The following is a 24,904-nucleotide window of genomic DNA, read 5'->3' on the forward strand; positions in this document are numbered from 1 at the left end:
ACCAATTAGACTAACAGGGTATCTGACCTCCTGCCGGTCAGTGCCCTGGTTAGTCCAGCAACCCACCCACAGAACAGAAGTAGTAGAGCAGCCCACCCATAATAAACAGTTACCACACCTGGGTGAGGGAGAATTTTGTCCAAGTACAGGTGCCTCCCCACGGCTGTGTGAGAGACTGATAGGCTGCCTTGGTGGGTTGCTGAGGGGGCAGAGACCAGCGGTACTCTGTCCTGTTGCCAGCACTACCACGGGAGTAGTCTGGTGGGAGCCTGGCTGCTGGAGACCGACTGTCTCCCCTTTAGGTATATCGCTCTGTGGCTGGGGGACAGGACCGACCGTCCCTACCCCTGGGGCTGCAAGTGCAGAGACTACGGTCCCATCTGCCCAGATGTGGGGCTTAACATCTCCCCTTGGTGAGTTAGGCTGCCGCTGGAGAGAGGGTGTAACAAGCTCCTCTCTCTGGACGGTAAACTGCCGCTGGGGAGGGGGGTTAGCAGGCTCCTCTCCCTGCCACTCTCTCTGCTGGGGGAAAGGGGGACCAGCTGTCTCCCCTTTCATTCTCTTGTCCGGCTGCTGGGGTGCGAGACTGACTGTCTCTGCTCCCTGCAGGACACACTGCCGCTGGGGAGGATGGACGACACCATCAGCTCCCTGGGATAGACACTGCCGCTGGGGAGGATGGACGACACCATCAGCTCCCTGGGGCACACACTGCCGCTGGGGAGGGAGGACGCTGCTCTCCTCTCCCTTCGCTTCACACTGCCTTCTTGGCATCTCACTTTGCTGCTGGGGGGCAGGAACAACAACCTCTGCCCCCTGTAACTCAGCCTGCCGCTGGGGAGGAAGGACGGCACCTTCGGCTCCCTGGGACACACACGGCTGCTGGGGAGGATGGACGACACCATCAGCTCCCTGGGGCACACACTGCCGCTGGGGAGGGAGGACGCTGCTCTCCTCTCCCTTCACTTCACACTGCCTTCTTGGCATATCACTTTGCTGCTGGGGGGCAGGAACAACAACCTCTGCCCCCTGTAACTCAGCCTGCCGCTGGGGAGGAAGGACTGCACCTTCGGCTCCCTGGGACACACACGGCTGCTGGGGAGGATGGACGACACCATCAGCTCCCTGGGGCACACACTGCCGCTGGGGAGGGAGGACGCTGCTCTCCTCTCCCTTCACTTCACACTGCCTTCTTGGCATATCACTTTGCTGCTGGGGGGCAGGAACAACAACCTCTGCCCCCTGTAACTCAGCCTGCCGCTGGGGAGGAAGGACTGCACCTTCGGCTCCCTTGGACACACACGGCTGCTGGGGAGGATGGACGACACCATCAGCTCCCTGGGCCACACATTGCCGCTGGGGAGGGAGGTCTGCAAACCCCCTGGCCCACTCTGATTCCCGCGGCAAGTACTCTCGCACTGCTTTCTTCACACACTGTATTAGCTCCTCTGAGAGGTTGGGTCCGCATATAGCCAGCACCGCGGTGACCTCTCTGTCATACGCCTCTTGAGTGTAGCTGGGTGCCATGCTTGCTCTGCTGCAGTTGGTTCCTTGTAGATAGGGGCGCTGTACGGGTACTGGCGTTGCCCTCACTTTGTAATCCAGGAATGGTGTTGTCTGTAGCTGTCCCTCTGGTTGTAGGAACGATCCCGCCGCTTGCCACCAATTGTAACGGACCGTTTCAGCATAAAAGGGGAAAAATCCGTTTAGGCGATAATCCCCTTTTCTAGAGACAGGCACAGCTACTGCAGAACATCAGAACTCCCGAGCTGGATACGAAATAACACTCTGAACTGGAACAGCTGAACAAGAAAAGCATACAATCGGCTTACACTCTTGGCAGTCAGCTTACAATCCAATCCCCCCCAAGAACGAGACGACACTTCATTTTGAGGGTTAAGCAGGAACTCAAGACTGGGACACCCAGTCTGGCTTTTATTACCAACAAGTACATACAGGACACTCCCAGGGGGAGGATGAAATTAACCAATCACATGGATGTACCTCCCACACATTTCCTCCCCTTAGATTAACACTTAACACAATTATACTGTACACCTTTTTCCCCAATTCCTGGATGTACCCCAAATACATATGATACACCTCCAAAACAGGTATCCCCTGATAGCCCTTATTCAGGGGGACAACATATGCAAGAATCAGCCCATTCGGATAAACGGTTCGTGAGATATGGGACTTTAAAGTATTGACCGACCGCATGGGTAAAGTATCCGAAAACAGTTCCATGCATTTTGGCCCTGCGGTCGGTCACAAACAGGTGAATGAAACATACGAATTGTCTGTGTTATAGAGACTAAGGGGAATTCGTATGAATCCCCTAGTTCATACGTTTCTTTCTACCGAACGGCGGGCCGTTCGGTAGTTTCCCCACAAAATCCTGGAAGTCTGGAGGTCTCAGCGGTGTTTGCCTAGTCGAGTGTCCGATTTCAGTTCCAGACACTCGACGGCAAAACACCGCTGTTCGGTAGTTAAAGATGGCCGCCGCCACGTGTTGGTTTCCTGAATGGCGGCCACCCAGAGGACAAAGACCACACTGCACTGATTGCCAATTACCCATTTGCAACATTGTTGCAAACGGTAATTGGAGGCACACTTAGTCCTGGGTGGTCTGGTTGTTCGGTAGTTTCCTCAATACAATGAATGGAGTGATTCTACCGAACAATCAGATGAAGGCTGCATATATATTTAACCCAGGTTAACTGCATACATAAATACATATACAATATACAGGCAGTACAATAGGATATGCTTCACAGTCTTAAAGGGACAGTAGTCCCAAAATGTCCATCGCTGATTTTAAAGGGCCAGTAGCAGCAATATAAATTAGTACATGCCCAAACATAGTCTTTAAAGTGCAATATGTCCAGGGGCCATAGTCGCAGGGCAGGAGGCTAGCAGCCAGGCTTCTCCAGCCCACAGTGGCGAAGTTGGTTTCGCCACAGTGTGTATATTATATAATGACTATATACAGGGTGTGCACATTATATAATGACTATATACAGGGTGTGTACATTATATAATGACTATATACAGGGTGTATACATTATATAATGACTATATACAGGATGTATATTATATAATGACTATATACAGGGTGTATACATTATATAATGACTATATACAGGGTGTGCATTATATAATGACTATATACAGGGTGTGCATTATATAATGACTATATACAGGGTGTATACATTATATAATGACTATATACAGGATGTATATTATATAATGACTATATACAGGGTGTATACATTATATAATGACTATATACAGGGTGTGCATTATATAATGACTATATACAGGGTGTGCATTATATAATGACTATATACAGGGTGTGTATATTATATAATGACTATATACAGGGTGTGTACATTATATAATGACTATATACAGGGTGTGCATTATATAATGACTATATACAGGGTGTGTACATTATATAATGACTATATACAGGGTGTACATTATATAATGACTATATACAGGGTGTGCATTATATAATGACTATATACAGGGTGTGCATTATATAATGACTATATACAGGGTGTGTATATTATATAATGACTATATACAGGGTGTGCACATTATATAATGACTATATACAGGGTGTGTACATTATATAATGACTATATACAGGGTGTATACATTATATAATGACTATATACAGGATGTATATTATATAATGACTATATACAGGGTGTGTACATTATATAATGACTATATACAGGGTGTACATTATATAATGACTATATACAGGGTGTGCATTATATAATGACTATATACAGGGTGTGCATTATATAATGACTATATACAGGGTGTGTATATTATATAATGACTATATACAGGGTGTGCACATTATATAATGACTATATACAGGGTGTGTACATTATATAATGACTATATACAGGGTGTATACATTATATAATGACTATATACAGGATGTATATTATATAATGACTATATACAGGGTGTATACATTATATAATGACTATATACAGGGTGTGCATTATATAATGACTATATACAGGGTGTGCATTATATAATGACTATATACAGGGTGTGTATATTATATAATGACTATATACAGGGTGTGTACATTATATAATGACTATATACAGGGTGTGCATTATATAATGACTATATACAGGGTGTGTACATTATATAATGACTATATACAGGGTGTACATTATATAATGACTATATACAGGGTGTGTACATTATATAATGACTATATACAGGGTGTGCATTATATAATGACTATATACAGGGTGTGCATTATATAATGATTATATACAGGGTGTGTGCATTATATAATGACTATATACAGGGTGTGTACATTATATAATGACTATATACAGGGTGTGCACATTATATAATGACTATATACAGGGTGTGTACATTATATAATGACTATATACAGGGTGTGTGCATTATATAATGACTATATACAGGGTGTGTGCATTATATAATGACTATATACAGGGTGTGTGCATTATATAATGACTATATACAGGGTGTGTACATTATATAATGACTATATACAGGGTGTGTGCATTATATAATGACTATATACAGGGTGTGTGCATTATATAATGACTATATACAGGGTGTGTGCATTATATAATGACTATATACAGGGTGTGTGCATTATATAATGACTATATACAGGGTGTGTGCATTATATAATGACTATATACAGGGTGTGTGCATTATATAATGACTATATACAGGGTGTGTGCATTATATAATGACTATATACAGGGTGTGTATTATATAATGACTATATACAGGGTGTGTGCATTATATAATGACTATATACAGGGTGTGTGCATTATATAATGACTATATACAGGGTGTGTGCATTATATAATGACTATATACAGGGTGTGTGCATTATATAATGACTATATACAGGGTGTGTGCATTATATAATGACTATATACAGGGTGTGTACATTATATAATGACTATATACAGGGTGTGCATTATATAATGACTATATACAGGGTGTGTGCATTATATAATGACTATATACAGGGTGTGTACATTATATAATGACTATATACAGGGTGTGTACATTATATAATGACTATATACAGGGTGTGTATTATATAATGACTATATACAGGGTGTGTGCATTATATAATGACTATATACAGGGTGTGTGCATTATATAATGACTATATACAGGGTGTGTGCATTATATAATGACTATATACAGGGTGTGTGCATTATATAATGACTATATACAGGGTGTGTGCATTATATAATGACTATATACAGGGTGTGGGCATTATATAATGACTATATACAGGGTGTGTGCATTATATAATGACTATATACAGGGTGTGTGCATTATATAATGACTATATACAGGGTGTGTGCATTATATAATGACTATATACAGGGTGTGTGCATTATATAATGACTATATACAGGGTGTGTGCATTATATAATGACTATATACAGGGTGTGTGCATTATATAATGACTATATACAGGGTGTGTGCATTATATAATGACTATATACAGGGTGTGTACATTATATAATGACTATATACAGGGTGTGCATTATATAATGACTATATACAGGGTGTGTGCATTATATAATGACTATATACAGGGTGTGCATTATATAATGACTATATACAGGGTGTGCATTATATAATGACTATATACAGGGTGTGTACATTATATAATGACTATATACAGGGTGTGCATTATATAATGACTATATACAGGGTGTGTGCATTATATAATGACTATATACAGGGTGTGCATTATATAATGACTATATACAGGGTGTGTACATTATATAATGACTATATACAGGGTGTGCATTATATAATGACTATATACAGGGTGTGTGCATTATATAATGACTATATACAGGGTGTGCATTATATAATGACTATATACAGGGTGTGTGCATTATATAATGACTATATACAGGGTGTGTGCATTATATAATGACTATATACAGGGTGTGCATTATATAATGACTATATACAGGGTGTGTACATTATATAATGACTATATACAGGGTGTGCATTATATAATGACTATATACAGGGTGTGTATATTATTCAGTCTATACTGGGGGGGGGGTGTATATTTACCTTTCATACAGTGTATATATATGTCAATACACACCTAGCTGTCTCTCCCTGCGTCTCCCAGCACTGTATCCACTACCTCTTCGCTGTGACACTGAAGGCAGGCTGCTCTAAACACAATCACCGACTGGCCACAGATTCCAGGCCTCACTATACGATGGCAGAGTGTCCTAGGGTAATCAGACGCTTTAATATGACGTCATCGGGATTGTGATAACTAAGCAGCCATCTTTATTTAGGGCAAACCTCCCACCTCTCTCTATGGTTAGTCCGGGCAGGAACCTGGGGAGATATTGGGGGAAATCATTCATGAGGAAAGAGATTGGTGAAGTTATTTCACTGTCTGTCACTGTGTAAATATTCCAAATATTAAGGAGGCTGAATAATAATACAGTGGGACCTCGGTTTTATGAATTTAATGCGTTCTCCAGGACGTTTCTCATTGCAAAAAATGTGTAAACCGAAACGCGGTTTCCCATAGGAATGCATTGAAAACCAATTCATCCGTTCCGGAGGTTAGAAAAAAAGTGAAATAAATTTTAAAAAAGGGCTGTAGGGGGCGGGGCCTGACGTGCTTTGTGTTAGCTCCGGCTAATCCTAGCTTTAATCTCCTACACAGAGCCCAAAATCTTGACCACCGGAGCACAGAACAGGCTAAAATCAAACTCATTAACGAGCTCCTCGAATCCTTACCTGGATTAACGTGACCTCCTGAGAACTCACCTAGCCTGGCTCCAAGGCCTATTGAGAGAGCGGTATTGAGGGCTGAGGGAAACGACCGATCCCCTGGCCTGAAGACCGCACCCTAATACTCCCCCCCCCCTTCCCCCCCCCGGACCGGTGGGGGATATCCTGGTCCCCACTGGGGCAGCTAACATCTCTGCAGACCTTGATCTGAGAAAACACAGCTGGCAACCGCGTGGTGGAGCCAACATGGCCGCCGCACCGAGAAGCCTGCCTGCACAAGCAGACTCTGACAGTCAGTCATGGAGAGAGCAGTTTGAGGCAAAGTTCGATGCCATCTGCAGGGCGTTCTGGCGCCGCATGCAAAGCAACGCAAACACCTCTTCTAAAGCAGCTACCTCGCAACAGCAACCTACTGACCACGCTCACAGCCCCTCGACTGTGCTAAAAGGCCGCCGGATACTACCCCCTCCTGTGGCGAAACCAACTTCGCCACTGTGAACTGGAGAAGCCTGGTTGCTCGCCTGCTTCCTTTAGACTATGGACCAGACTTTAAAAGCTTATTTTCCCTGCAGAAAGGCATATTCGTGCCTTTCAGCCGGGGTGTTCGGTAGATTCCAGCTACCGAACAAACTACCGTATGAGGGACCACCTAGGAGCTGGAGTGTGCCGTCAATTAACCGCCCAGAAGCTGCGGTTAACCGCAGCTTAATTGATGAACGCTGGGTGGCCTTTGTTCGTTTGCCGAACACGTGCCATTTTAACTCCCGAATGGCCAGCGGTGTTCAGCGCTCAAACTATGGAACTGTAAACGGACACTTAATTGCACGAACACCGCTGAGCCGTCCGTCGCCTGGGTCCTAATCGTACAAGGTTAACCGAACACCGGGATTCGGTATTTCTATGTGAACTGTGGTAACCCAGATAGCTATGCCATGGAGCCTATTCGGGTGATTAAAGACTTTGGCTCCATGGCGATTAAACTGTATTTGTGTGGTCTGGGTGCCATTCACCTAATAATGTGCACCCAGACCTGAGCTATCTGGGGATATGTAACATGTCTGTGTGTAAGGGATTAAAAGTAACTTTATATATTTTAAAGCATAATACTGTATTTAGGTTCCCACATGTGTAATGGAGTTTGGTCTCTGGCCTGGGAGATAATTGGATTACTTCTCCAATTATCTCCAGGGCAGAAGGGAGGAAACCAGGATGCATTGTGGGAATGTTTACTGCTGTGTGTCTGTAATTGGTTTATGTCTGTCCTTTGTTACAGTCTTCCATTTGGTCCCCTAGGGGAGTGTCCACCAGGTGGGAGACCTGCATAAATACTGGGCAGGTAGCCCTGAGTAAAAGAGTTCCTGCTTAACCCTGAAGCTGAAGTGTTGTCTCATTCTTGGGGGGAATTTGACTGTATGCCGACTGCCAGGAGTGTAAGCTGTTCGTATTGCTTTTCCTGTTCGGCTGCTTCCAGGGTTCGTGTGTCTGCTGTTCGAGAGTTGGTGAATCCGTGCAGTTTGGGAGTTTGGGAAATTGGTGCTTACAGTAGCTGCTGGTCTATCTAAAGGGGATTATCGCCTAAACTGGGTTTTATCCCCTTTTGAGCAAAACGGTCCATTACACCTCCTACTAAACTGGACCGAAGCCGCAAGGTATCCATGTGCCGACTAGATCGACCTCATCCACATGCGACTGGAGGGATTAGGCGGTGGAGACGGCGCAAGAGAACACTGAGGCAGTCGCCCGAACGCCCCCTGCACCGACCTCATGGATGTCACCCACCTCAGAACAAGCAAGAACGGCATGACCCAAAGGCCCGCCGCTCCGGAAACCGGGTGAGCACGAAAAACGAACCGCAGAGGCTCGTCCCCGCCAAAACCTGGGACATCATCATGGAAAAATGCCACCTGGACTGTCTCGGGTTCTGGGCCAGAAGGGGGAGCCTCACGTAAGAGACTAGTCGCGGGGAAAACTGGGTCTCTCTACCTCTGGGCATTGGTTAGGTGGTCTTTAAACCTTGTTACATCTCAGCCAGTGCCTATTGCCTGTCTTACTACCTTACTACCCAAGAGGTTTGAATTTAGATTTTGATATAGGTCCGATTTTATAAAACTGTTGCCTGTTTTAGTAAGAAATATTTTTTTAAAGATTTTTTAGATAATACATCTTTTATATATTATGTATATTTTATTTTTAATACATATAATAACACCTTGATTCCTTTATCCCTCTTTCTCTCACCTTTTATTGAGCTAAACTGATATTTTGTACTGGACTTTGGACTTTTATTGAAATATCTCCTGTATGCTGCACATTCCCTTACCCTTGTATGTTTTTTGCCCACACGGAAATGACGTTTTTCACATGTAATTGTGAATACACTGTATTGGAATACGGAAGAATCAAAATACCCGAAAACGGAAGTGACGTATCGGCATGAGCCGGCGGATGTGACATATCGGCAGTAAGACTGATAATCACGTGAGCGGATACGAGCCTGTGGAACGCACGGCCATGATGAGAAGGTCGATTCCCATGGACTGAAGCAGGATATAACGCCATATTGGATGGGAACAAGCACCGGAATCTCCTTATATGGACATGGAGGGTGGGAATTTTATTGTATACACATATGTTCGCAATATTTTAATTAGATATGTAACATATAAGCAGAAACTGTTGATGTAACAGCATTGCACCTGAGGAAGACCAAGAGAGTGGTCGAAACGCGTTGTGCTTATTTATTTATTGTTTTTATTGTTAATAAATACTTGATTATCAACTTTTCCTGGTTCCTGATTATATCCAGACGAAATTTGCTGTCCGTTTCTGGTGGGACCTACCTGCACAAATCACTTTACAAAGATCACCTGATGTGCCTTTAAAGTAGAGAGCCGACTGATATGGCTCTCTAAAGTGTGAGTGCTTCTATTTATTTTCTCTAAGAAATATTGGGATTTTATATATTGCCCTATGTAAGCTGTTTATCTTGCAGAGTACATCAAATATCCAAACATCCAAAGTGTGCGCAGAAACCCCTTTTCTTTTGTCAAAAATATATACAGGGTGTGCATTATTTAATGACTATATACAAGGTTTGGCGAAGCCAACCTCGCCACTGTGAACTGGAGGAGCCTGGTTGCCCGCCTGCTGCCTTTAGATTATGGACCGGCAGCTAAAGGGTTCATTTTACTATGCAGGAGGATTTATTTCTCCCTCTCTGCACAGCTGTTCGGTAGATTCTATCTACCGAACAAACAGCCGTTTATCAGCTTCAGCAGAGCCGTGGGAAGCCGTCCGGCGTTGTTAATGGGCCACCCAGAAGCTGGAGTGTGCCCTCCATTTACCTCCCTGAAGCTGCGGTTAACCGCGGCTTAACAAGCGTGTGCCGGCAATTGACCACCCAGTAGCTGCGGTTAACCGCAGCTTAATTGATTGTTACTGGGTGGTCGCGGTTACACTTAGCCGTCACACGATGGCGGTGTTCCGGAGCTCCCCGGGCAGCCAGCGCTTGTCTGCTCGGCTTTCATGCACCAAACCCGGACACTTTTACGTGCAGGCACCGCTGAACCTCCAACTCCTGGTTCTATTCGTATGGATTGGGCGATTGCATGGAAATTCGGTAGTGTGTTTTATGTGAATGTTTTAACCCAGATAGCACAGCCATGGAGCCTGTTCGTATAAGTAAAGACTTTAGCTCCATGGCAATTGAACTGTATTCGTGTGGTCTGAGTGCCATTCACCTAATAATGTGCACTCAGACCTGAGCTATCTGGGGATATGTTACATGTCTGTGTTTTATGTATAAAATGTGTCTTTATGTATTTTAAAGTGATAGTCTGTCTTTGTGTCCCCACGTGTGTAATGGAGTTTTGCCTTTGTCCTGGGAGATAATTGAATTACTTCTCTAATTATCTCCAGGACAGAGATGAGGAAGCCAGGATGCATTGTGGGAAAGTATTGTGGCTGTGTGTACTAAAATGATACATGTCTGTCTGCTGTTTCAGTCTCCCATTTGGTCCCTAAGGGGAGTGTCCACCAAGTGGGAGACCTGCATAAATACTGGGCAGGTAGCCCTCAGTAAACCAGATTCTGCTTGACCCTCAAAACGAAGTGTCGTCTCGTTATTGGGGGAATTGGATTGTATGCTGACTGCCAGGAGTGTAAACCTTTCGTATGGTTTTTCCTGTTCGGCTGTTTCCAGGTTCGTGTAGTTTGCAGTTCGGGAGATTGGTGCTTGCAGTAGCTGCTGGTCTATGGAAAAGGGGATTATCGCCTAAACTATTTTTTTTATCCTCTTGTAAGTGAAACGGTCCGTTACACAAGGTGTGTATATTATATAATGACTATATACAGGGTGTGTACATTATATAATGACTATATACAGGGTGTGTTCATTATATAATGACTATATACAGGGTGTGCATTATATAATGACTATATACAGGGTGTGCATTATATAATGACTATATACAGGGTGTGCATTATATAATGACTATATACAGGGTGTACATTATATAATGACTATATACAGGGTGTACATTATATAATGACTATATACAGGGTGTGTACATTATATAATGACTATATACAGGGTGTGTACATTATATAATGACTATATACAGGGTGTGTACATTATATAATGACTATATACAGGGTGTGTACATTATATAATGACTATATACAGGGTGTGTATATTATATAATGACTATATACAGGGTGTGTATATTATATAATGACTATATACAGGGTGTGCATTATATAATGACTATATACAGGGTGTGCATTATATAATGACTATATACAGGGTGTACATTATATAATGACTATATACAGGGTGTGTGCATTATATAATGACTATATACAGGGTGTGTATATTATATAATGACTATATACAGGGTGTGTGCATTATATAATGACTATATACAGGGTGTGCATTATATAATGACTATATACAGGGTCAGGGCCGGTGCAAGGATTTTTAGCTACATAGGCGAAGATGCATTTTGACGCCCCCCCCCCCCCAAAAAAAAGTGCATCTTCACCTGTGTGTCTTGTAACCCCCCCGTTTTGGGTTTCTTACTTTCTTACCCTCTTTAGTGTTTCATATCCCCTCTTTTGAATGTATTACCCCTTTTGTGCTTTAATGTATTTTATTCCCTCTTTAGTGTGCCTTTGTATGTCTCTTACTTACACCCAGCCCCTTTTTGTGTCTCTTACCCCCAGCCCCTTTCTTTGTTTTTTTCTCCACCCTCTATGTTGCCATTTCTCCCCTGAGTCCGTTTTGTGTGTCCCTCCCCTCCAGATCCCTTTGTGTGTATTTTCTTCCAAGCTATGTAGACATGGATATGGAGGCAGAGACATATAGACACACAGGCAGAAACATACACAAACAGTCACACAGAGACATACAGACACAGTCACGTAAAGACGTAAAGGCATGAAGACACATACATACATACATACAGAGACATACATACATACAGATGCATACAGGCGGCCAAACCCTCATCCTCGGTGACACTGCGCCCTCAAGGGGAAACTCCAAGGTCCCGTTACCCGGCGGGGGTCATCCCGGTCTCCACCAAGCAAGCACTTACCTCATGATTGCTACTTGGTGATTACTCTTAAGGGACCTGCAACGTGGTCTCTCCAAAATGGCGGACGCCACAGAAACCATCCGAAGCTGGGAAGCTACTTTCCACGCAGCGTATGAAGCAATATGTCAGCATTTCTGGAGGCCAGACAGACACACTCCCAAGACACAGCATATACACAAAGCACTGGTTTGGCGCCCTCCTCCAAGGCGGGAAGCCAAGAAGGGCCATATACCCGCCCGCAGTCCACACACCATCACCTGGGATCCCGATATACGGGTGAGGAGGGCCCATGGACTTGGAGAAATGGTTCCCGCTACCACCGGCGGCTGCAATGATGCCGCATGACATGGCACCATGGATGGCACAAATCCTCTCAAGTACAGAGTGGAACCCAGCCTGTCCGCTACAGGCATAGGGTGATCAGACAACACTCACGGAGTCAGTTGCTCAGTGAGCTTACACAAGCTGTTGCCTTGGCCAAAAGTCACTGACCCTGCTTACACTCCACCACAACCTGCCACATGTCTACCCCCTCCATGGAACATAACAAACAGGGTGCATACACTGTGCCCAGAATATATACTGCTTGGTGGCCCTTTACTCCTGAGTATTATCTTGTCATGTCAGCATGCCTACATGTTTATCTTTACTCGTTTTGCTTGTTTCTGCCTGACTCACAAGTATATCTATTTTCTATTATTAGCACTATTTTCTCCTTAGCATGTATCCGCTGGGCCTGTCTGCCTGCCTTTCCTCCCTGTCTCCCTCCCCTTACCTCAGTGTTGTCACTGACTGACTCACTCCTCTCACTTGTGTTCCGGGCGGGCTCCACTGTATAGGCGCCGCCATATTAAAGCCAGCCAGCAGGGGGAGCCCGTCCCTGCCAGCATCGGACCGCAGGGGACTCTGGGGGAGGTGAAAGTCGCAACCCTCCTGACATCATCAGGAGGGGGCGGGCCCGGGCGGCACAGCACAGTCTTCACCTCCTCTGGGACCAGACCGTCTGTGGAGAGAGCCAGCAGCCAGGAGAGCAGGGCAAGGTAGGCTGCGGGCGGCTGTATAAAAATCCAAATCCCTAGCCGGTGGCTGGGGATTCGGATTTTTGCGCCCCCCCTGCTTGGGCGCCCTAAGGCGGCCGCCTGGGCCGCCTTATGGACGCGCCGGCCCTGTACAGGGTGTACATTATATAATGACTATATACAGGGTGTGTATTATATAATGACTATATACAGGGTGTACATTATATAATGACTATATACAGTTCTCTGGAACTGCAACATTTTACATTGCAGCACTAAGTGCAAAAGGGACACAGCACACAGACCACTTCAATGAGCTGAAGTGGTCTGGGTGCCTACACTGTCCCTTCAATACAACCCATAATCTAATTTTGAATCCAGCCTCTAATCCTGGGGTCCTCAAACTCCAGACCCCCAGATGTTGCTGAACTACAACTCCCATTATTCTCTTGCTATCTATGTAATTCACAGAATAATGGGAGTTGTAGTTCAGCAACATCTGGGGGTCTGGAGTTTGAGGACCCCTGCTCTAATCCAATCCATACTCCAAACCCTAATCCTACCCATAATCCTTTTTATAATCTAAAATCTAATCCCAGCATCTAATCTTAGTCCTAATCCCACCCCTTTATTCCATCTCTCAAGGTGATGTCAGTACAAGCACCAGGGGTCAAGCAGGGAGATTTTGTCAGGAACTTCTCAGACCCTGGGGGTCTCCTGGACACTGGCGGTGAACAGTGCCAAACTGGGGGGGATAATAAATGGGAAGATAAGATACACCTAAATATATATAAACAGAGAAAAAAAAAGGGCTCATAGAGTGTAATGGACCGTTTTGCTCACCAGAGGTTAAAAAACGTTTAGGCGATAATCCCCTTCCAGATAGACAAGCAGCTACTGCAATCACCAATCTCCCGAACTGTAAACTGCACGAATTCAGCAACTCCCGAACAAGAGACACACGAACACTGGCAGCAGCCAAACAGGAAAAACCCTATGAACAGCTTACACTCCTGGCAATCGGCATACAATCAAATCCCCCCCCCCCCCCCCAAGAATGAGACGACACTTCACTTTGAGGGTTAAGCAGGAACTGGCTGTACTGGTACATACAGTCTCTTTTATTCCCAATCCACAACCACAGTACAGCCCACAGGGTATTACATAACAACCAATCAATCTGTACAATAAACACAGACACTCCCACACAAAATCCTCCCCTCTGCCTGTGATATGATTACTGAACACAATGGGTAATCTCATTATCACAGGCAGAGGAATACAGTTTTTACACAATATTTATAACTTTGAAAGTATGCCTCACATCCACATAAAACTTACATTTTTTTTAACATATGTCAAAATAATCCAAATTGGTCCATTGGTTCAAAAGATAGATCAAAGTCCTTTGTGACCAAATGCAGCATGGCTTTTCTGCCCAAAACCAGTTCCACAGAGTCTTCTATCCTGGAGATAATTGAGAAGTAATTCAATTATCTCCAAGGACAGAGGCAAAACTCCATTAGGCACATGGCAGTAAAAAGACAGTAAAATACACAAGGTTACATTTATTACATAAAATACAGATGTAGCGGAGCGGAAATATTAAATCCCACGATCGCCGCTGGTATTAAAGGTAAACAGTCCACAGTCAGCGCTGAAAAGTAAGGCAATATCCCAAATCCCCCAGTAACCGGACGAAACACAGTGCTGGGAGTCAACTGAGGTCTTTATTCACAGCTTCCAGTATTTATGCAAGTCCCTGTTGCGGACCGTTTCGCTCAGAAGGGGATAAAAACCGTTTAGGCGATAATCCCCTTTCCCATAGACCAGCAGCTACTGCAATCCCCAACCTCCCGAACTCCAAACTGCACGTATTCACCAAGTCTCGAACAGCAGACACACGAACCCTGGAAGCAGCCGAACAGGAAAAGCAATACGAATAGCTTACACGCCTGGCAATCGGCATACAGTCAAATTCCACCCAAGAATAAGACGACACTTCACTTTCAGGGTTAAACAGCAACAACACTGATTTATTCACACAACAGGCTTATATAGGATTATCCTATGCAAGGGAAGGATTTACAGTGCACCAATACAGTTTAAGGTAAAACCCACACATCTCCTCCCTCTAACTTATCTGTTAACACAATTAAACAGTACACCATTTTCCCTAAGTTCGTTTGATGAACAAAGGCCACCCAGCGTTTGTCAATTAAGCTGCGGTTAACCGCAGCTTCTGGGCCGTCAATTGACGGCACACTCCATCTCCTAGGTGGTCCCTCGTACTGTAGTTTGTTCGGTAGATAAAATCTACCGAACACCCTGGCAGAAAGGCACGAATAAGCCTTTCTGCAGGGAACATAACCCTTTTTCAAGTCTGGTCCATAGTCCAAAGGGAGCAGGCGAGCAACCAGACTTCTCCAGTTCACAGTGGCGAAGTTGATTTCGTCACAGTCCCCATGCAAGGGGTTTCCTTACTGACATAGCAGGGGTAATACAGTAGGGGACTACATGGGGGACTTAACATTTGGAGCATTTCTCCCATCAGGCACTGCTGCACGAGAGGGACACTCCCACTGAAATATAACGTTAAGTGGATTATCCCTCCGTGCAGCAGAACCGGCAATTCACATGAAAATCCATAACTTCAATAATATTCACTCTATTTGCACGAACGGACGGTCGGTAGATAGCTGGGGTCTGAGTACACATTTCGTGAGAGTATCGCTCAGATCCCAGCTAAAACGACCGAACGCCGCACGAAATACACTTTATTACTAAAATCGTCTGAAAGTACCGAACACCGATGGGGAACCACAATAGGATAAGACCGGAGCTCCCGAATGGCCTGGAAGTACAGCGGTGTTCGTGCCGTCGAGTAGCCAATTTCAGTTCCAGGCACTCGATGACAAAACACCGCTGGCGAGACAAAGGATCCAAGATGGTTGACCGCCGCATGGTCGGTAGTCGAACGACGGCCACCTAGGAAAGCACTTAACTACCGATTGCAACAATGTTTCTGTAGCGGACTGGACCCTGCACCAGAGTCTGCCCCAGCTTCCTGGAGGGGACTGCTTGCTCGCCTCCTGCCCAATGATTATGGTCCCGGGAAGATGGGGCATATTGTACTTTTTTGTACTGTGCTGGCCTTTTAACAACAGTGAAGGGAAATACTGAAACTTTTTGAACACTTCCTTTTCCCTTCCCCCGGATCCATTGTTCTCCAGCAGGGTGTTGTCCTAGGGACACTGCCAGACTCTTGTGAAACTGGTTTGGGTCGGAAAGTCATGCTGACAGTGGGTTTTAAAAATACTTTTGCTGACTTTTGAACCCCTGGTCTGATTCGTGCCATTTTTTAATATGTTGTTCCCCTGAATGGATTGATTATGAAAATGTATGTTTTATGTTTGTGACATGTATATTCTAGAAGGGGAGGATTTTGTGTGGGAGTGCCTGTGTGTATTGTATGGATTGATTGGTTGTTCTGTAAAACCCTATGGGCTGTACTGTGTTTGGGGATTGGGAATAAAAGAGGCTGTATGGGCCAGGACAGGGAGTTCCTGTTTTAACCCTCAAAGTGAAGTGTCGTCTCATTCTTGGGGGAGGATTTATTGTATGCTGTTCCAGTTTGACTGCTAGGAGTGTAAACCTATTCGTATGGTTTCCTATTCAACTGTATACAGCATTCATATGCTTGATAGGATTTATATGCTTCTTCGGTTCGGTGATTGTGGTGTCTGCCAGAGTGCTTGGAGTCCTCAGGAAACGCTAGGAGCATCCTTTAACGGAGGTACCCAGTCGGGGTGCCAGGCGATCCGTGACATTGGTGTTAGCGGTGGGATGGCGTCCTAGTGTGAGGAGAAGCAGCTCAGAGACACTGGTAACGTTTGGAGCTACAAATGGAGGGTAACGCTAGTATGCGTACAGCGTCCCTATCTTCAAAGGGACTAACTTTCGGTAAAACAAGCATGGCGCTCAATTGCACTGAGGCGAAGTTTGACGAGATGCTGAAGGAGCGACTGGCTTACTTCGGACCCAACCCAACTGAGGAAATTGTGCAATTCTCGAGGAATCTACTGATCGAGTTCCTGCTGCGCATAGCAGAACAGGACAATAGGAAGGCTCGGGGTGGGTTACCCACGCCCCAGCAACCGGATACAGTTCAGGGAGAGAAGCGTGTCGTCCTTTCTCCCCAGCGGCAGTGTGTGTTGCAGGGAGCTGAAGGTGCCGTCCTTCCTCCCCAGCGACAGAGTGTGTTACAGGGAGCTGAAGGTGCCATCCTTCCTCCCCAGCAGCAGGACAATATATTGAAAGGGGAGACAGTTGGTCCCCCTCTTCACCAGCAGACGAGTATGAAAGGCTCTGGAGATAATTGGCTGGCCGAAGTAAGGCAGCGAGTGGGCCAGTATGGGGATGATGTATCCATGGAGACACGCCGGGTGATCTGGAACCAGGTCATGGCCGAGCGAAACACAAGGCTGGGCCGAGAATTCCAGCTGGCGAAAAAGAGAGAGTGTCAGGGAGAGGAGCCTGTGACCCCCTCTCTCCAGCGGGTGAAAGTGTGTAAGGGAGAGGAGTTTGTTACCCCCTCTCTCCAGCGGCAGCATAGCCCACCAAGGGGAGACACTAAGCCCCACAACAGCGCAGATGGGACCGTGGTCTCTGCGCCCAAGCTACAGGGAGTTCGGAGGGTCAGCCCTGCTCCCCAGCGTCTGGAAGTGTGTAAGGGAGAGGAGTTTGTTACCCCCTCTCCCCAGCGGCAGCCTGGCCCACCAAGGGGAGACAGTAAACCCCACAACAGGGCAGATGGGACCGTAGTCTCTGCACCTGCACCACTGGAGATATGAACAGTCTGTCCTGGTCCCCAACACGACAATGTATTGGAAGAGGAGGCAGTGTGTTTTCCCCTACTACAAGAAAGGACATCGCAGGGAGAGGAGCCGGTTACCCCTTCTCCCCAGCAACCACTTTGTCCAACCAGGAGAGAGAGCACCCTGGTTACTTTTCCACCAGACTATGGATTTCCAACTGGGCACATGTGGACACTGGGACAGCTACAAAGGGTGAGAAAGGCCGACCGACTATCAGAGCCCCAGACCGATTGAAGGTCTGGAGTCTGGATAGTATCTTTGGTAAAGGGGAGAAATGTAGCGGACTGGACCCTGCACCAGAGTCTGCCCCAGTTTCCTGAAGGGGACTGCTTGCTCACCTCCTGCCCAGTGATTATGGTCCCGGGAAGATGGGACATATTGTACTTTATTGTACTGTGCTGGCCTTTTAACAACAGTGAAGGGAAATACTGAAACTTTTTGAACACTTCCTCTTCCCCTCCCCTGGATCCATTGTTCTCCAGCAGGATGTTGTCCCAGGGACACTGTCAGACTCTTGTGAAACTGGTTTGGGCCGGAAAGCCATGCTGACAGTGGGTTTTAAAAATACTTTTGCTGACTTTTGAACCCCTGGTCTGATTCGTGCCATTTTTTAATGTTGTTTTTAATGTTGTTCCCCTGAATGAATTGATTATGAAAATGTATGTTTGATGTTTGTGACATGTATATTTTAGAAGTTATAAATATTGTGTAAAAACTGTATTCCTCTGCCTGTGATAATGAGATTAACCATTGTGTTCAGTAATCATATCACAGGTAGAGGGGAGGATTTTGTGTGGGAGTGCATGTGTGTATTGTACGGATTGATTGGTTGTTCTGTAAAACCCTGTGGGCTGTACTGTGTTTGGGGATTGGGAATAAAAGAGGCTGTATGGGCCAGGACAGGGAGTTCCTGTTTTAACCCTCAAAGTGAAGTGTCGTCTCATTCTTGGGGGAGGATTTATTGTATGCTGTTCCAGTTTGACTGCTAGGAGTGTAAACCAATTCGTATGGTTTCCTATTCAACTGTCTACAGCATTCATATGCTTGAGAGGATTTATATGCTTCTTCGGTTCGGTGATTGTGGTGTCTGCCAGAGTGCTTGGAGTCCTCAGGAAACGCTAGGAGCATCCTTTAACGGAGGTACCCAGTCGGGGTGCCAGGCGATCCGTTACAGTTGCAATCTGTTAATTGGCGCCACACGACCCTCAGTGTGTGGGCTTGGGTTCGGTACTTATTTCATTTCACGAACAGCCAGGAAAGTTGCTGTTCGTGAAACCACCATGTAAATGCTAGCGGCTTTCGGCTGCCAGCATACGAATACTATAGGATACAGGCAATCATACAGTTCAATACAGAATGCAAATTCCATTTAAACACAATATGGCAGCAGTGCTTAGGACAACCTTTAAAGACACAGTTCTATAGTCTGAAGTGGCTAGGTTTGCCACAACAGACATTCTACTTATCCCGCGATAGCTTAGATCTGAGCGCACATTATTACCGGATGGCGCTCAGATCACATACATCCAGTTCAATCGCCATGGAGCCAAAGTCTTTCATACAGTCTTTCAGTATACAGCTGGGCTCCATGGCATAGCTATCTGGGGTAGGATGGCTTTAACAGTCCGCAGAAAGGCACAAACCAGCCTTTCTGCAGGGAAGATAAAGGTTTAAACTGCAGGGCCATAGTCTAAAGGGAGCAGGCAGGCTTCTCCAGTGCACAGTGGCGAGGTTGGTTTCGCCACATAGGGTAATAGCATATATCAACAAATGACCCCTTGTGTTTATGTTGCACTCACAGACTAGATGAATTTCTCAAGCTCATCAATTTAGCTTTTCACGAATCCACCATCCCTCGGATTTCCATGAACACATGCAAGAAATATATAGATTGACATAGTACAGCACTGTTAAAAGTAAAAAAAAAAACACGCTTTATTGGTACACTTACAGTATACAAGAGGTTAAAATGCCCATTGTGGCGAAACCAACTTCGCCACTGTGAACTGGAGAAGCCTGGTTGCTAGCCTCCTGCCCTGCGACTATGGCCCCTGGACATATTGCACTGTAAAAACTATATTTGGGCATGTAATAGTTTATATTACTGCTACTGGGCCTTTAAGGGCCATCCGTGGACCTATTGGGACTTTTTGGGATATGTGAAATGTCTGTGTGTTATGTGTAAAATGTGACTTTATGTATTTTAAAGTGTTTTATGTCGTTTTGCAACCATGTGGTTAATGGAGTCTGCCTTTAGTCCTGGGTAATTGGATTACTTCTCCAATTAACTCCAGGGCAGAAGGGAGGAAACCAGGGTGCATTGTGGGGATGTTTTTCTGCCAGCCAGAAAGGAACAAAAGATACTTTTAATAACTTTTGAACCCCTGGTCGGATTCATGCCATTTTTTAATATGTTGTTCCCCTGAATGGATTGATTGTGGATATGTATTTTTATGTGAATGTGATGTATGGTTTTAAAGTTATGAAAGTTGTGTAAAAGTATATTTTACACTGTATGCATAATGGGATTATGTGTCACACTAAGGGGAGGGGATGTGTGGGAGGTAACATCTATGTAATTGGTTCTTTTATGCCTCCCCCTGGGTGTGGCCTGTATGTGTGAGTTGGAAATAAAAGCCAGGCTGGATGAGCCAGTCGAGAGTTCCTGTTTTACCCTCAAAGTGAAGTGTCGTCTCATTATTGGGGGAAGGATTTATTACATGCTGTTCCAGTTGACTGCTAGGAGTACAAGCCTATTCGTATGGTTCCTATTCAGTGGTCTACAGCATTCATATGCTTGGGAGAATTTAAAAGGTTTCTCGGATTCGGTGATTGTGGTGTCTACCAGAGTGCTTGGAGTCCTCAGGAAGCACTAGGAGCATCCATTAACGGAGGTACCAAGTCGGGGTGCCAGGCGATCCGTTACATTGGTGGCAGCGGTGGGATGGCGTCCTAGTGCGGGGAGAAGCAGCTCAGAGACACTGGTAACGTTTGGAATTACAAATTGAGGGCAACGCTAGTATCCGTACAGCGCCCCTGGCTACAGCAGGATGGAATCAGCTAGTTTTTGGACAGCGTTCCATGATGAGGAGGAGGAGGCGGCCGCGGACTACAGGGATGCAGACAGAAAGGAAGTCTGGTATGATGCCCTGGAAGACGCCCAGTGGCGGCGAGGTGAGAGTCTCCCCAGTGATGAGCAGCGGCTACAGAAGCGTGTGGCGATGCGGATGTATCTATTGGGAGAGCAGCCCCTGGATGAGTGGGTGACAAGACTAGAAACCCTAGTATGGCGAGAGATCTGGCTAGACAACGCATACCAGGCCCTCTGGTGGCATACCATTCGACTTACCCCCTGGACGGCCGAGCACGACTTACCGGAGGGGGATGATTATGATGGCCCGGTTTATTATGGGATGCCTTGGAGGACGACATTGATCTTGGCAGCACGGAGGGGTCTAGGTTTTGGGACATCTACGACTACCGGATGGGCATGTATGTCTGGGCTGACGAATGCGAGGTGAGCTAAGACATGACCCACCTGGTAACAAGGGAGTGGGAGCTGGAGCAGGACTACCAACACCTGCTCAGCTTCGTGCAGCCCCAACCTACCCGACAAGCAGAACCAGACCTCACTGACTGGTCCTGTGATGACCTCCAGATGGCAGGTAGAGATGGGACCGAGGTCTCTCTACCGGCCCTACAGGGATGCTGGGCAACCAACCCAGACTCCCAGCGGCAGTGTGTAACCCAGGGAGCCGAAGGTGCCGCCCTTCCTCCCCAGCGGCAGTGTGTAACCCAGGGAGCAGAAGGTGCCGTCCTTCCTCCCCAGCGGCAGTGTGATTTGTTGGGAATTGGGAGCCCAGTCTCCATTCCCCAGCGGCAGTGTGATTTGTTGGGAATTGGGAGCCCAGTCTCCATTCCCCAGCGGCAGTGTGAACCCCAGGGGGCCGAAGGTGTCGTCCTTCCCCCCCCAGCAGCAGCAGGATTTTTTGGGAATTGGGAGCCCAGTCTCCATTCCCCAGCGGCCGAGGGATGTGCCGGGAATTGGGAGCCCAGTCTCCATTCCCCAGCAGCAGAGGGTCCAGCAGGGAAGAGAGAGCCCAGTCTCCTTCCCCCAGCAGCAGGACACTGTATTGGGAGTAGAGACAGTCGGTCTCCCTCCACAGAGTAGGGAAGTATGTATGGGAGAGGAGCTTGCTACCACCTCTCCCCAGCGGCGGATCGGTAATGTGCAGGGAATAGAGAGCTCAGTCTCCATTCCCCAGCGGCCGAGGGAGGTGCCGGGAATTGGGAGACTAGTCTCCATTCCCCAGCAGCAGAGTATCCAGCAGGGAATAGAGAGCCCAGTCTCCATTCCCCAGCGGCAGAGTGTTCTAATGGGAGAGGAGCTGGTTACCACCTCTCCCCAGCGGCAGCTTAATGTACCAGGGGGAGACTGTAAGCCCCACACCTGTGCAGATGGGACCGTGGTCTCTGCACTTCCAGCACAGGGGGTAGAGACGGTCGGTCCTGCCCCCCCACAACAGGGCTGTTTAGCCAAAGGGGAGACAGACTGTCTCCAGCAGCAGAGCTGTGTAACTAAAGGGGAGACAGTCGGTCTCCAGCAGCAGAGCGGTGTAACTCAAGGGGAGACAGTCGGTCTCCAGCAGCAGAGCTGTGTAACTAAAGGGGAGACAGTCGGTCTCCAGCAGCAGAGCTGTGTAACTCAAGGGGAGACAGTCGGTCTCCAGCAGCAGAGCGGTGTATTTAAAGGGGAGACAGTCGGTCTCCAGCAACCAGGCTCCAACCAGACTACTCCCGTGGTAGTGCTGGCACCAGGACAGAGTACCGCTGGTCTCTGCCCACTCAGCAACCCACCAAGGCGGCCTACCAGTCCCCCACACAGCCGTGGTAAGGCACCTGGACATGGACAAAATTCTCCCTTACCCAGGTGGAGTAACCATTTATTGTGGGTGGGCTGTACTGCTGGTTTTGTCTTGTGGGTGGGTTGCTGGACTAACCAGGGCACTGACCGGCAGGAGGTCAGGTACCCTGTTAGTCTAATTGGTAAAGGGGAGAATTGTGGCGAAACCAACTTCGCCACTGTGAACTGGAGAAGCCTGGTTGCTAGCCTCCTGCCCTGCGACTATGGCCCCTGGACATATTGCACTGTAAAAACTATATTTGGGCATGTAATAGTTTATATTACTGCTACTGGGCCTTTAAGGGCCATCCGTGGACCTATTGGGACTTTTTGGGATATGTGAAATGTCTGTGTGTTATGTGTAAAATGTGACTTTATGTATTTTAAAGTGTTTTATGTCGTTTTGCAACCATGTGGTTAAAGGAGTCTGCCTTTAGTCCTGGGTAATTGGATTACTTCTCCAATTAACTCCAGGGCAGAAGGGAGGAAACCAGGGTGCATTGTGGGGATGTTTTTCTGCCAGCCAGAAAGGAACAAAAGATACTTTTAGTAACTTTTGAACCCCTGGTCGGATTCATGCCATTTTTTAATATGTTGTTCCCCTGAATGGATTGATTGTGGATATGTATTTTTATGTGAATGTGATGTATGGTTTTAAAGTTATGAAAGTTGTGTAAAAGTATATTTTACACTGTATGCATAATGGGATTATGTGTCACACTAAGGGGAGGGGATGTGTGGGAGGTAACATCTATGTCATTGGTTCTTTTATGCCTCCCCCTGGGTGTGGCCTGTATGTGTGAGTTGGAAATAAAAGCCAGGCTGGATGAGCCAGTCGAGAGTTCCTGTTTTACCCTCAAAGTGAAGTGTCGTCTCATTATTGGGGGAAGGATTTATTACATGCTGTTCCAGTTGACTGCTAGGAGTACAAGCCTATTCGTATGGTTCCTATTCAATGGTCTACAGCATTCATATGCTTGGGAGAATTTAAAAGGTTTCTCGGATTCGGTGATTGTGGTGTCTACCAGAGTGCTTGGAGTCCTCAGGAAGCACTAGGAGCATCCATTAACGGAGGTACCAAGTCGGGGTGCCAGGCGATCCGTTACACCCATCAATATATCTCTTGTCCCCTCAGTCCAACTGGTACAGGGTGGAATGTTGTTTACAGGAATATTAGGCAAAAATGTAAATTATTAGGATACACTCTATGCGTTTCATCTACTTCTGTAGACTTTGATCTTGTTTTTTATAATATTAGATTTTTTTACTTATTTTTATTATTTTTTTCTGAAGTTTAGTGTTTCCAGAATCCTTCCCTTCTCCCAATCTTACACCCTTTTCCCATTTTTATACATTTGGGCTATATTGCACATTTGGTGTAATGGATGTCTTTTTTTGATTCAATATGCCAGATTATTTAAATAGTGTCTATGAAATTATCCTATGTATATTCGATAATTTTGGAATATCTGATACTGAATAAGATGAAATGTAAATCTGGACAAAGATTACTAATCCTATTCAATATATTTTCATTTGCATGTTTCTGTCTGATCTTTACGTTCTTATGGGGACTGATTGATGAACTCTGGAAAGAAACTGAAATATGAAGTGGAACACAGTTTACATGCCCCTACTCGTGGTATAGCGAGCAGGGGCATTCGGGAGATTTGAATCGCTTCTATCTTT

At 45.9% G+C, this 24,904-nt stretch overlaps 1 protein-coding gene across 2 annotated transcripts in view; it reads right to left on the reverse strand.

Moving 5' to 3' along the window:
• Positions 1 to 24,904, reverse strand: part of LOC134575188 (gastrula zinc finger protein XlCGF53.1-like) — a 211,041-nt gene that overhangs the window by 144,128 nt on the left and 42,009 nt on the right. Inside the window, exon 1 of one of the 2 annotated variants that reach the window (XM_063434426.1) lies at positions 6,170 to 6,302. The gene's annotated coding sequence lies outside the window, so the exon portion shown is untranslated. Of the gene's footprint in view, positions 1 to 6,165 lie in introns of those variants that run through there. The other variant, XM_063434424.1, reaches the window with a different exon arrangement.

The sequence above is a fragment of the Pelobates fuscus genome, chromosome 10 (assembly GCF_036172605.1).
Source record: "Pelobates fuscus isolate aPelFus1 chromosome 10, aPelFus1.pri, whole genome shotgun sequence".
Lineage (NCBI taxonomy): Eukaryota > Metazoa > Chordata > Amphibia > Anura > Pelobatidae > Pelobates > Pelobates fuscus.